We start from the raw sequence: 12,575 nt of genomic DNA, 5'->3' as shown, positions 1-12,575 counted from the left end.
TGGGCATACCTGTGTGGTCCTCTTTCTCTGCCCTTCTCCACAACCACAGCTTGCTGCCTTCTAAGTGATTAACTTTGTATTCGTCCCTGCAATGAATATTTTGATGTAATGTCTGAATAGAATGACTGACATAGTCCTTTCTACTCTGAATTCTGTGACAGTTACTGATACATGATGTTAAATTAAATACTTTTCCAAGTATTTATGGCTTTCAAGTTACTTTTATGCTTCTCTGGTGTTTGTTAAAGTGTACTTTTAATACAAAGGCCTTTTCTCATTCAATATGTTTCTAGTGTTTAATTCTAGTGTGCATGCTGGGATATTAAGGATTGAGTTCCAGTGAAAGGCACTGAAATTTTCTCTACATGTTTTGGTTTCTATCCTGTAAGAAAGCTATGATGTTGAGTGAGTTACAAATTCCAGTTACAGGCTGGACACATTCATGACCTTTATAATGTTGCTCCTCAGTGTAAACTATCTGATGCTGAGTAAGGGTTCAGCAGTCCTAGAAATTGTACCACACATTGACATAATTTTAAGTTTTTTCTCCAGTATGGATTCTGTGTTGTAGAGTGAATCTTGACCTTTGATTAACAGGATCACCAAATTCTTTATATTTGCAAAATCCTCTCTCACTATACATTCTATGGTCAGTAGTCGGGGTTTAGCATTCCTTACAGTCTTTGCCACACTCTCTTGTATTCAATTGTTATTCTCCAGTATAAATTCTCCAGTGTGAAGTAAGGGGTGAGCAGTCCACAAAGATTTTCTCACATTCCTTAAATTTGTAAGGTTTGTTCAAGTATGAATTCTGTGTTCAATGTGGTAAATGTCAAACAGTTTTCAAACACTTTACAAATTGCATTGGTAAGCTTTTTGTCAAGGACGAATTCTGTGATGTTGAATAAGGTGTGAAGTGTAGTTAAAGACCTGGCCACATTCTTTACATTTGTAAGGTGTCTCTCCAGTGTGAATTGTCTGATGTTCAGGAAGGGGCTGAGTTCTGGTTCAAGGCCTGATCGCATTCTTTACATTGGTAAGTGTTCTCTCCAGTATGAGTTCTGTGATGTTAAATAACGTTTGAGTGGTGGGTAAAGGCCTTGTCACATTCTTTTTTTTTTTTTTTTTTAATTTACCTCCAAATTAGTTAGCATACAGTGCAACAATAATTTCAGGAGTAGATTTCTTAGTGTCCCTTCCCATTTAGCCCGTTGCCGCTCCCACGACCCCTCTAGTAACCCTCAGTTTGTTCTCCATATTTATGAGTCTCTTCTGTTTTGTCCCCCTCCCTGTTTTTATATTATTTTTGTTTCCCTTCCCTTATGTTCATCTGTTTTGTCTCTTAAAGTCCTCATATGAGTGAAGTCATATGATATTTGTCTTTCTCTCTCACTAATTTCACTTAGCATAATACCCTCCAGTTCCATCCCTGTAGTTGCAAATGGTATGATTTCATTCTTTTTGATTGCCAAGTAATACTCAATCGTATATATATACCACATCTTCTTTATCCATTCATCTGTCAATGGACATTTGGGCTCTTTCCATACTTGGGCTATTGTTGATAGCGCTGCTATAAACATGGGGGTACATATGTCCTTTCGAAACAGCACAACAGTATACTGTGGATAAGTGCCTAGTAGTGCAATTGCTGGGTCGTAGGGTAGTTCTATTTTTAGTTTTTTGAGGAAACTCCATACTGTTTTCTTTTTTCTTCTTTTTTTATTAAAAAAATTTTTTTTATTAACGTTTATTTATTTTTGAGACAGAGAGAGACAGAGCATGAACGGGGGAGGGTCAGAGAGAGAGGGAGACACAGAATCCGAAGCAGGTTTCAGGCTCTGAGCTGTCAGCCTGGAGCCCGATGCGGGGATCGAACTCACAGACTATGAGATCATGACCTGAGCTGAAGTTGGACGCTTAACTGACTGAGCCACCCAGGCGCCCCGTCCATACTGTTTTCCAGAGTGGCTGCACCAGCTTGCATTCCCAGCCACATTTTTTACATTGGTAAAGATTCTCTCCAGTATGAATTCAGTGGTGATGAAAAAGAGTTGAGTGATGGACAAAGAGACGTATGTGGGGGTGATAAAATGCCCCCCTTCAATAGGGAATTGTTTACTTCCTTTTTTTATTTCTATTTTTTTAATTATTTATTTTTTATTATTTAAAAAAAAAATTTAACGTTTACTTATTTTTGAGACAGAGACAGAGCATGAACAGGGGAGAGGCAGAGAGAGAGGGAGACACAGAATCAGAAGCAGGCTCCAGGCTCTGAGCCATCAGCCCAGAGCCTGACGTGGGGCTCGAACCCATGGACCGCGAGATCGTGACCTGAGCTGAAGTCAGACACTTAACCGACTGAGCCACCTAGGCGCCCCTCCTTTTTTTTTTTTTTTTTTTAACGTTTTTATTTTTGAGAGAGAGAGCACTAGCAAGGGAGGTCACAGATACAGGGTGACACAGAATCTGAAGCAGGCTCCAGGCTTTGAGCTACCAGCACAGAGTCCCCAATGTGGGTTTTTAACCAGTACAGTGTGAGATCATGACCTGAGCCAAAATCAGATGCTTAAGTGACTGAACTGTCCAGGCACCCCAGAAATTTGTATTTTCAAAAGTAATTGCCACACGACTTTGCAAAGTAAAGGTACTTTTTACATTCCTCTCAGCAACATAGACGATTTCTAATTCCTTAACATTTTTTGGGTATTTGGTGTTATCTTTTTTTTATTTTAGTCATTCCAGAAAATATTGAGTGGCTTCTCATTGTAAAATATGAAATGCTGTTACTACAGTTATCCTGGTGACTCAAAAGGAAACTACTTAAATGTGTAAAGTTGAACAAAAGTCAAAATGGATGCATTCAAACATCAGTAGGCTTGATATTGAAATAACCTTTTTCCTCTCTACTGCAAAATTTCCCTCCTCCTTCTTAGCCTTTTTCTTGAGGAAGCCAGCACCACCTTGAAAACATGATGAACAAGACCAGCAGTGATGTGGGGAACAGAGGCAAAAGAAAAATTAAATTTTCCTACTACTTCCAGACCATTGACAAGTCCATGAAACAGGCAGAACGACCTTCCTCTGGGAGCTCAGCTGCCTAGATGATGACTCTTTGGTAAGAAGAATGGGCCACCTTAGATTAACAGTATCCCAATCTCAAGGATCCTGTAAGTCTACATTAGCATACAAAAATTCCCTTGGAAACTTCCTTTCTCTACCCCCCAAGATATATTTTGGCAGTCATACTCCAAACATCTGGCCCATGGATATACATTTGAAGGGTCTCATGACTGAGTTTTTTCTAAAAAGTAATGAATGACCTTTTCGTAGCAGTAGCTAGCCCCCTTAAGTTCCTGGAAACCTTGCTTCCAAAAATTCCTTAGAGACCTGTGATGGAAGAAACAAAGGCAGATGGAAATGGTAGATAACATTAAACTTCCTTATAACTGGTAGCTCATTGGCAAGTAGTTGAGGCAGGCAGAGTCTACCATTTCTCCAGGAAGTCCCTACTGTCTCCATGCTTTGCTAGAGGGAAAAACCATTTTAGTTTAACAATAGCTAGGCCTCTAGTATCCTATGAATCTTTAGCATAGGACAATCCATTTGGGAACTTGCCCTTGACTTTACTTCCCTCAACTCCTAAGCATATAACCTGTCTCTCCTCAGGATCTGGGGAAACCCTTCTGCCCAGGGGTCCTGTCCTAGGGCTTTAATAAAACTACCCTTTTGCACCAAAGATGTCTCAGGAATTCTGTCTTGGCCTTTGGCTCTGGACCCCCACCCCCACTCCAAAACCCCATCAACTTACACTATCCCCAACTTGAAGTCCTATAATGAGTCACCTGTCACAACCTCAGTGCAGCTCTTTCTGCCCAAAGGACCTGTCCCCATGTTTTAATAAAACCATCTTTTGGCACTGAAGTTGTGTCAAGAATTCTTTTTTGGCTCTGAAGGCCAAAGTTTCAAACTACTTCAGTAGCACAAACACAATTCCTCTTGAAACCAGCTAGACCCTGTATTTCCCTACATAACCCCCCAGCCCTTCCCTCTGGGTGGCTTGCAGTCCTGAAGGCCCTAATGTGCTCCAGTCTCCTTTGCTTGACAAAGCAAGAAAGCTGTTGTTCCTCTTTACTCCCCACTATTTTTCTAATTATGTTTTGGCTCTGAAGCACAGAGGTCAGTTTCCACAACAGAATGTGTAGGAGAGGAAAACTTTTTTCTTGCTCCCTTCTCTATTCTTTGGCTGGTCTAGTAATTAAACTGACTTAAGACAGATTCACAAGACAAAAAAATTATTTCTTAATTATGGGAACCTTAAAGATAGGAGTCTCAAAGATGATTGATGCTTATAACATGGGGACATTGAAGAAGGCAGTAGGAATTTAGAATTTCAGAGCAGGAGAAATATATTCAATACAGAAGAAAGCAAAGAGCAACTGATTGTCACATACTGGTTTGCCACACCAGGCACCAACGTCTTATGATATAAACAGTTAATCTCTGGAATTAGCTCTCTTTCTGGTACAGTTGTCCCTCCTAATTTATTCTTGGTAACCATATCAGCCTCACAAAAGAAGGAACTCCTGGAGCACCTGGGTGGCTCCATAGGTTAAGCATCAGACTCTTGATTTTGGCTCAAGTCATGATCTCCTGGTTGGTCTGTGAGTATGAGCCCCACATCATGCTCTGCACAGGTAGTCTGGAGCCTGTTTGAGATTCTTTCTCTCTGCTTTTCTCTCTGCCTCTCCCTGATTGAGCAGTTTCTGTCTCTCTCAAAATAAATACATAAATTTAAAACAGAAAAGGAAGTCCTTCATTTGCAGCAACAATAAACTTAGAGGGCCTTTTGTTTTTGTTTGTTTGTTTTTTACATTACATTGAAGCCATAATGCAGCCCCTCTAGCCAAGTAAGCAGTCTTTACGTTTTTTTTTTTTTTTTGTTTTTAAATTTAATACTTTTTTCATCTTGAGAGAGAAAGAGATTGCAAGTTGGGGAGGGATAGAGGGAGAGAGACAGAATCCTGAGCAGGCTGTTTTCTGCCAGCATAGAGTCCAAGGTGGGGCTCAGGCTCTGGGAACTGTGAGATCATGACCTAAACCAAAACCATGAATCAGATGTATAACGGACTGCACCACCCAGGTGCCCCAGGGATCATTAAGTTTTAGCATGCACCTGTGGCCTGCGTAATTGATTAACCAAATCTTTCTTTGTAGATGTGTATATCATGCATTGTTTCTTAGACTTTGGTCCCAAACCCTCTTGCCCAGCCTCCCCCTGTGGCACCAATACACAACATTCCAGCACCCAGTAATGTTTGTAGCTGCCTGAATTGGGTCTACACACAGTCAAGAGGTGTTACACATTACTGTCCTTCCCTTTTACTGCTTAACTGCCCTAAAGTGCCTTTAAAAAATTTTTGATCAGGCAGAAACCTTGAAGTTGGATTTTGGACAAGAGTCTGCTTGCTTCCCAAGTGGCCAGCTTCCTAAAAAGAGCTCCTATTCCTTTTCAATGAAGCTCCTTTTGAGTATTGGCTTTTCTAGTGACTGGCTATCAAATGGGTGGTTAGGTCACAAAATTGTTGTGGAATCATTGGTCAGGAAAGAATTCTTGAGATGTTTTATGGTGCAACTTAGTAAGTTCTCTCAAGTAGCACAGGGACAGGATCTGTGGGCAGAAAGAGCTGCACTTTGGCTGTATGAAGATGATGGTTATATACTTAGTGCTCAAGGGGGTGGGTCATGCAGGGAGTATTAGATCATAAATGTTGTTTTCAAATTTCCACTCCTGAAACTACTATTACAAGATTTCTCTGGTGCTTATCATTCAGTCCAATATTGATAATCAATCAGGTATAGATGCAGTCATGAGACACTTTAAGAATACAGCACCCAGGGGCAACTGGATGCCTCAGTCAGTTAAGCATACAACTTTGGATCAGGTCATCATGTTGCATTTCCTGAGTTTGAGCCTTGCTTTGGCCTCTGTGCTGACACCTCAGAGCGTAGAGCCTGCTTTGTATTCTGTGTCTCCCTCTCTGTCTACCCCATCCCACTCATGCTCGCTCTCTCTCAAATTAAAAACAAAAAACATTAAAAGAATTTCTTAATCCTCGGGCTCCTGGGTAACTCAGTCAGTTAAGCTTAAGACTTTGGCCCAGGGCATGATCTCATGGCCCAATGGTTTGAGCCCTGCTTAATGTTCTGTGCTGACAGCTCACGGCTTGGAGCTGGCTTTGAATTCTTTGAATTTAGCATGCACCTGTGGCCTGCGTAATTGATTAACCAAATCTTTCTTTGTAGATGTGTATATCATGCATTGTTTCTTAGACTTTGGTCCCAAACCCTCTTGCCCAGCCTCCCCCTCTGTCTCTGTCCCTCCCCCACTTGTGCATGTGCTCTCTCGCTGTCTCTCTCTCAAAAATAAATAATAATCATTAAAAGATTATTTTTTTTTAATGTCACATGGCAGACTCTACGTTGAAGGTGAAGAAGCCTCTTGGACAATGTTACAGGCAGGATCAGCAAGGTGTGTGCTGTGATTCCTCAAAGCACAAGTATCCCAGGTACATAACCCCACCATAGGTTGGGTCCACTATAGATGGATGGGTGACTCCAGGGCTTCTGATTCTAGGTGACAGATACCTCCTTCCTGCCACTTAGTCCATGATTAGGGTAGTCACGTGCTCTGGGCTCTGTACCTGTTAGAAATTAGTGGGGTCACAATTCAGTAGTCAGAAGCAGCAAGTACAACTGCTTCAAACAGTCCACCCAATATTTAGCCAGAAAGCCCATGGTTTTCACAACCCTTGCTCTTCTGGAACTGATGCTGTCTGGGATCTGAGAATCATTCTCAGTACGATGAGAATTATATTAATCCTGTTGATTAAGCACTGTAGCACTGCTTCTCCTACCTGTCAGTGCTCACTAGTTCTGTGTGCCTCCCCCTTCAATACTCCCTGCTTGGTAGGTGACTTTGTAGATAGTCTTGGACATAAGTTTACCTTATTCCTGTAATGCCAGCCTCCTGAACAAAGCAAATTTTCCTTTCCAATGGTAAAAATTGGTAATAGGATACCTCACTAAAATGGAGTCGGGATATGGCAGGAGATCTTTCTGCATACCACTGGTAGTCATCTGCAGACCCAATAGCAAGGGTTGGACTTGATCTTGCTCATGGATCCTACTTCTCTATTCCAGCTGAAGGAACAGATGCCTTCCTGATGTTTAAAAAATACTTTGCTTCTGGGACACCTGCATGGTTCAGTCCGTTGAGTGTCTGACTTATGCTCATGTCATGATCTCATGATTCGTCAGTTCAAGCCACCTGTCAGTCTCTGCCCTGACACTGTGGAGCCTGCTTGGGATTCTCTTTCTCCCTTGCTCTCTGTCCCTCCCCTACAGGTGGCTGGTGTCTGTCTGTCTGTCTTTCTCAAAATAAATAATTTAAAATATATATATTTAAAAAAATACTTTCCTTCTGCCTGGATGTTTGTTCATAAATGAACTGACTTAGCTAGAAGTAATTTAGATCTTCTGTGGCCATTACTGGTTTCTTTGATCTTTCCCAAGTTATTGTTGACAAAGATGACTTGCACGACGACCAAGGTACAAAGCTGACAAAACCGAATGGGATTCCTATCTTAATTGATGTTTTCCGGCTTCAAGCACTATCAGAAATGGAACATTGCCTCCTTCCTACATAGTTTTCAAACAAAAAAGATAAGCAAACTATAATGACCAAAAAGAGCTTCTGTGACCTGTTCTTCCCCTTCCCCATCTACTTTGTCAACAGACACTCCAAAGCCACCTTGTGCTCAGGCCCCACCTCCAGTGCCATCTTCCTCTGTTCTCCCCTCACCTCCACTTTTTTTTTCTTTTCCTCCACTTTCATTCTACCTTTTGCTGCACCTTCCTGTTCCCTTAAGTTCCGTCTGCTTTCTTCTCTCCTGAACCTATTAAAACCTGCTCCTTTAAAGGTAAGTCCTTTGAGGAATTAGGTGGACCCATAGTTTCTTTTTTTATTATTTAATGTTAAAAAAATTTTTTTCTGGGTTTATTGTGGAGTTTATTATTTTTTTTCTTACGGAAAGAGTTCAATTTACATTTTTAATTTATATCCAAGTTCACCTATACTGCAATAATGATGTCAGGAGTAGATTCCTTAATGCCCCTTACCCATTTATCCCATCTAACCACACAAAACCCCTCCAGTAACCCTCTGTTTGTTCTCCATATTTATGAGTCTCTTCTGTTTTGTCCCCCTCCCTGTTTTTATATTATTTTTGCATCCTTTCCCTTATGTTCATCTGTTTTGTATATTAAATTCCTCATATGAGTGAATTCATATGGTACTTGTCTTTCTGTGACTGGCTCATCTCACTTAGCATAATACCCTCTAGTTCCATCCACATAGTTGCAAATGGCAAGATTTAATTCTTTTGATTGCCAACTAATATTCAATTGTATAGATATACTACATCTTCTTTATCCATTCATCCATCGATGGATATTTGGGCTCTTTCCATACTTTGGCTGTTGTTGATAGTGCTGCTATAAACATTGAGGCACATGTGTCCCTTCGAAACAGCATACCTTGGCTAAATACCTACTAGTGCAATTGCTGGGTGGTAGGGTAATTCTATTTTTAATCTTTTGAGGAACCTCCATACTGTTTTCCAGAGTGGCTACACCAGCTTCCATTCCTACCAACAGTGCAAAAGAGATCCTTTTTTTTGTATCCTTGCCAATATCTCTTATGTGCTGAGTTGTTAATGTTAGCCATTCTGACAGGTGTGAGGTGGTATGTTATTGTGGCTTTGATTTGTATTTCCCTGATGATGAGTGATGTTGACCATTTTTTCATGCGTCGGTTGGCCATCTGGATGTCTTCTTTGGAGAAGTGTCTATGTCTTTTGCCCATTTCTATACTGGGTTATATGTTTTTTGGGTGTTGAGTTTGATAAGTTCTTTATAGATGTTAGATATTAACCCTTTATCTGATATGTCATTTGCAAATATCTTCTCCCATTCCATTGGTTGCCTTTTAGCTTTGTTCATTGTTTCCTTCACTGTGAAGAAGCTTTTTATTTTGATGAGGTCCCGGGGCTCCTGGGTGGCTCAGTTGGTTAAGCATCCGACTTCAGCTCAGGTCACGATCTCACCATCCATGAGTTCGAGCCCCACGTTGGGCTCTGTGCTGATGGCTCAGAGCCTGGAGCCTGCTTCCAATTCTGTGTCTCCCTCTCTCTCTCTGCCCCTCCCCCGTTCATGCTTTGTCTCTCTTTGTCTCAAAAATAAATAAACGTTAAAAAAATTTTAAAAAGTATTTTGATGAGGTCCCAATAGTTCATTTTTGCTTTTGTTTCCCTTGCCTCCAGAAACGTGTTGAATAAGAAGTTGCTGCAGCCAAGGTCAAAGGGGTTTTTGCCTGCTTTGTCCTCAAGGATGTTGATGGCTTCCCATGTTACATTTAGGTCTTTCATCCATTTTGAGTTTGTTTGTGTGTGTGGTGTAAAAAGTGATCCAGGTTCATTTTTCTGCATGTCACTGTCCAGTTCCCCCAGCAACATTTGCTGAAGAGACTGTCTTTATTCCATTGGATATTCTATACTGGTTTGTCAAAGATTAGTTGGTAATACGTTTGTGGGTCCTTTTCTGGGTTCTCAGTATTGGCTACTTCTTAGATTTTAATTTCCACTCCTTGTTATTGTATCAATAATAGTTGGAAGTGGAGGTTTTTTTTTTTCTTTCTTTTTAGTGGATGCTTTTTAAATAAATATCGATGATTTATTCAGGATTGTGTTGGTTAACATTTCTTTTATTCTTGTTAGACAATTCTGTAACCATTTTTCATTTTGATCGGTTCCACAACATTAATTAATTTTGTTTTTGTTTTTTATCTACGTTTTCTGCTTGTGGATAACAATTTTAAACTCAGTACATTTTACAACAGTTTAAGGTTTAATTCAAATAGGAATCAGCCATATGTCAATTGCCAATAAATTACTTGTATATTTGTCTATATTAATATTACCCATACATTTTTTGCTTATGATTTACCTTGTTTCTTTTCTTGGTTAGTGATCAGTGGTTGTTTTATCCTGTTTTGGTGAATTGTTATAGTAGAATTAAGGTCATAATCTATTTCTATATGGAAGTATATCCCCATTGTATGAGAAATAACGTCTTGAATTGAAGGTAATATTTTAAAACTCATAACTGTGTATCAACTTTAAGTTTTATATTTTACTCTTAATTGTGGTTGAAACCTATGCTATAAAATGTACCATTCTGACCATTTTAAACTGTAGTGTTAAGTATGCTTATGTTGTTGCAAAACCAATCTGGAATTTTCTCATCTTGCAAAACTGCAACTCAGTGCCTCTTAAACAACCACTTCCACGTTTGTATCTATTCTCAGCCCCAACTACATTTTCTGTCTCCCTCCTTCTGTCTCTTTTTTCCTTCCTTTATTCATAAGGTTCACTACATTACATTAGTCGGGTAAGTGAAATCAGTGTATCTGTTTCTGTGACTCATTGATTTCACTGAGCATAATGTCATCCCATTTTAGCCACGTTGTATAATGTGATGAGATAGGTTCTTTGAAAGCTGAATATTCTTCCATTGTGTGTATATGGTGCTTTTTCTTTACCCATTCATGCACCTGTGAACATTCCTATTGCTTTCCTAATTATTGGGTTTTCTGAATAATGCTGCTAGCAATCTACTTGTGCACATGTCTTTGCAGAACCTACTTTGAATTCTTCTGATTTTATACCCACAAGTGGGATGCTGGATTTTATAATATTATTTAATTTTTTTTGACAAACCTTCATCTTGTTTTCCAGTGTAGTTGCACCATTTGTGTTTACTCTAGCAGTGTGTAAGTGTTCCAGTCTGTCCACATCCTTTGCAACATATGTTTGTTTAATAGTCCAAAGTAAACTGGTGTAATGTGATAACTCACTGTGGTCAGATTTATATTTTCCTAAGGAATAATGGTTTTGAGCATCTTTCATATGGTTGGCCACTTGTATATCTTCACTGGATGATGCTCATTCTATCCTTTCTCCAAATTTAAATCATGTTATTTGCTTTCTGGTTGTTGATGCACGAGTTCTTTTTCTATTGTGGATATTACCTCCTTCTGCTCTAAGTGCTCTGCAAAAAATTTCCTTCCATTTCACAGGTTGTCTATTCATTCCTCTGTTTCCTTAGAATTACTTTGTCTGAATTCCGTATGTTTGAATATATTGTGTGTCATTTCACTTGGCTCAAGAAATTTTCTGGTCATTTTGTTCAATATCTGACTTTTCAAGAGCATATTGTTAAGCTTCCAAATGTTTGTGGAATTTACAATTTTCCATCTGCTCTTAAAACTTAGTTTCATTCCATGGTGGACAAGAAACATACTTGTGTGATGTCAATCTTCCCAAATGTCTTAAGACTTGTTTTGTAGACTAGCACAGTATCTATACAGGATGATGATCAGTGTGTAATTGACAAGATTGTGTATTCTGCTCTTCCTTGGTGGAACTGTCTCTTGATGTTTATTATGTGTAATTGGTATGTAACGTTGCTTAAGTGCACTTCTACTGGAGTGCAATTCGGTCTTTCTATCCAGTAAAACTGTAGTGTTGACCTCTGCTACTCTTATGATGCTGTTTACTTCTTGATTCAATTCTGTCATGTGTGCTTCACATGTATGGGACCCTTGACGCTAGGTACACACATAAATATAATTGTTATAGTGCCCTGGTAATTTCATGACTTTATATAATGTCCTTTTTCTCTGGTTGACACTTTTTGACACTTAATGTGTATTTGTTTGATAACAGTATGGCCACCTATGCCTTCTTTTGGCTCCCATTTGCATGGAATGTCTGTTGACACACTTTTACTTGCATCCTATGTGTGTTCTTAAGTCTACTGTGAGTCTCTTATACACAGGAGACTGTAGGGTTTTGTTGTTAACTCACTGAACCAGTCTATGCTTTTTGATTGGAGGACTTGAATCCCTTTACAATCAATGTATTACTGAAAGGGAACCACTACTGCTACCAATTTTTTATAGTTTTCTGTATTTGTTGTGGCTATTTTATGCCACTTCCTCGCTGTTCCTGTGTCCCATTATGTTTTTGTGGTGTTTGTAATGACATGCTTTGATACCATTCTCCTATCCTTTCTATGTCTTCTAGAGGCATTTTCTATGTGGTTTCCATGAGAATGACTGAAAACCTCTCACACATGCCATGTCCACCACTGCACCCCCTTTGTCTTACCGATATCCCAAATTCTGTCTTTTATTTTGCATACACTATGATACGAATAAGTGATTTTTATACTTTTAAATTTTTTAATACTCTGTCACAGAAATAAAAGTGATTTGTGGTACCTTATTACAAACGACGGATTTCTCTCTTTGTTTAAGTATTTCCATCAAGCAGAGAGTTTTATATGTTCCTTTTGGGTCAGTTACTTCTAAACTCTTTGTACTTTAACCAGAATTTCCCTGAAATTTTTCCTGTAGACTTTCCTGGTAAACTTGTAAGGGTTTGTCTTCATTT

At 39.3% G+C, this 12,575-nt stretch overlaps 1 protein-coding gene across 1 annotated transcript in view; it reads left to right on the top strand.

Moving 5' to 3' along the window:
* Positions 1-2,785: 2,785 nt before the first annotated feature.
* LOC131499027 (zinc finger protein 420-like) overlaps positions 2,786-12,575 on the top strand; it is a 43,964-nt gene continuing 34,174 nt past the window's right edge. The window contains exon 1 of the mRNA XM_058706675.1: positions 2,786-3,118. The gene's annotated coding sequence lies outside the window, so the exon portion shown is untranslated. The remainder of the gene's footprint in view (positions 3,119-12,575) is intronic.

Source organism: Neofelis nebulosa, chromosome 17 (genome assembly GCF_028018385.1).
Source record: "Neofelis nebulosa isolate mNeoNeb1 chromosome 17, mNeoNeb1.pri, whole genome shotgun sequence".
In the NCBI taxonomy this organism is placed as follows: Eukaryota; Metazoa; Chordata; class Mammalia; order Carnivora; family Felidae; genus Neofelis; species Neofelis nebulosa.
This window is presented reverse-complemented; position numbering and strand designations above follow the sequence as displayed.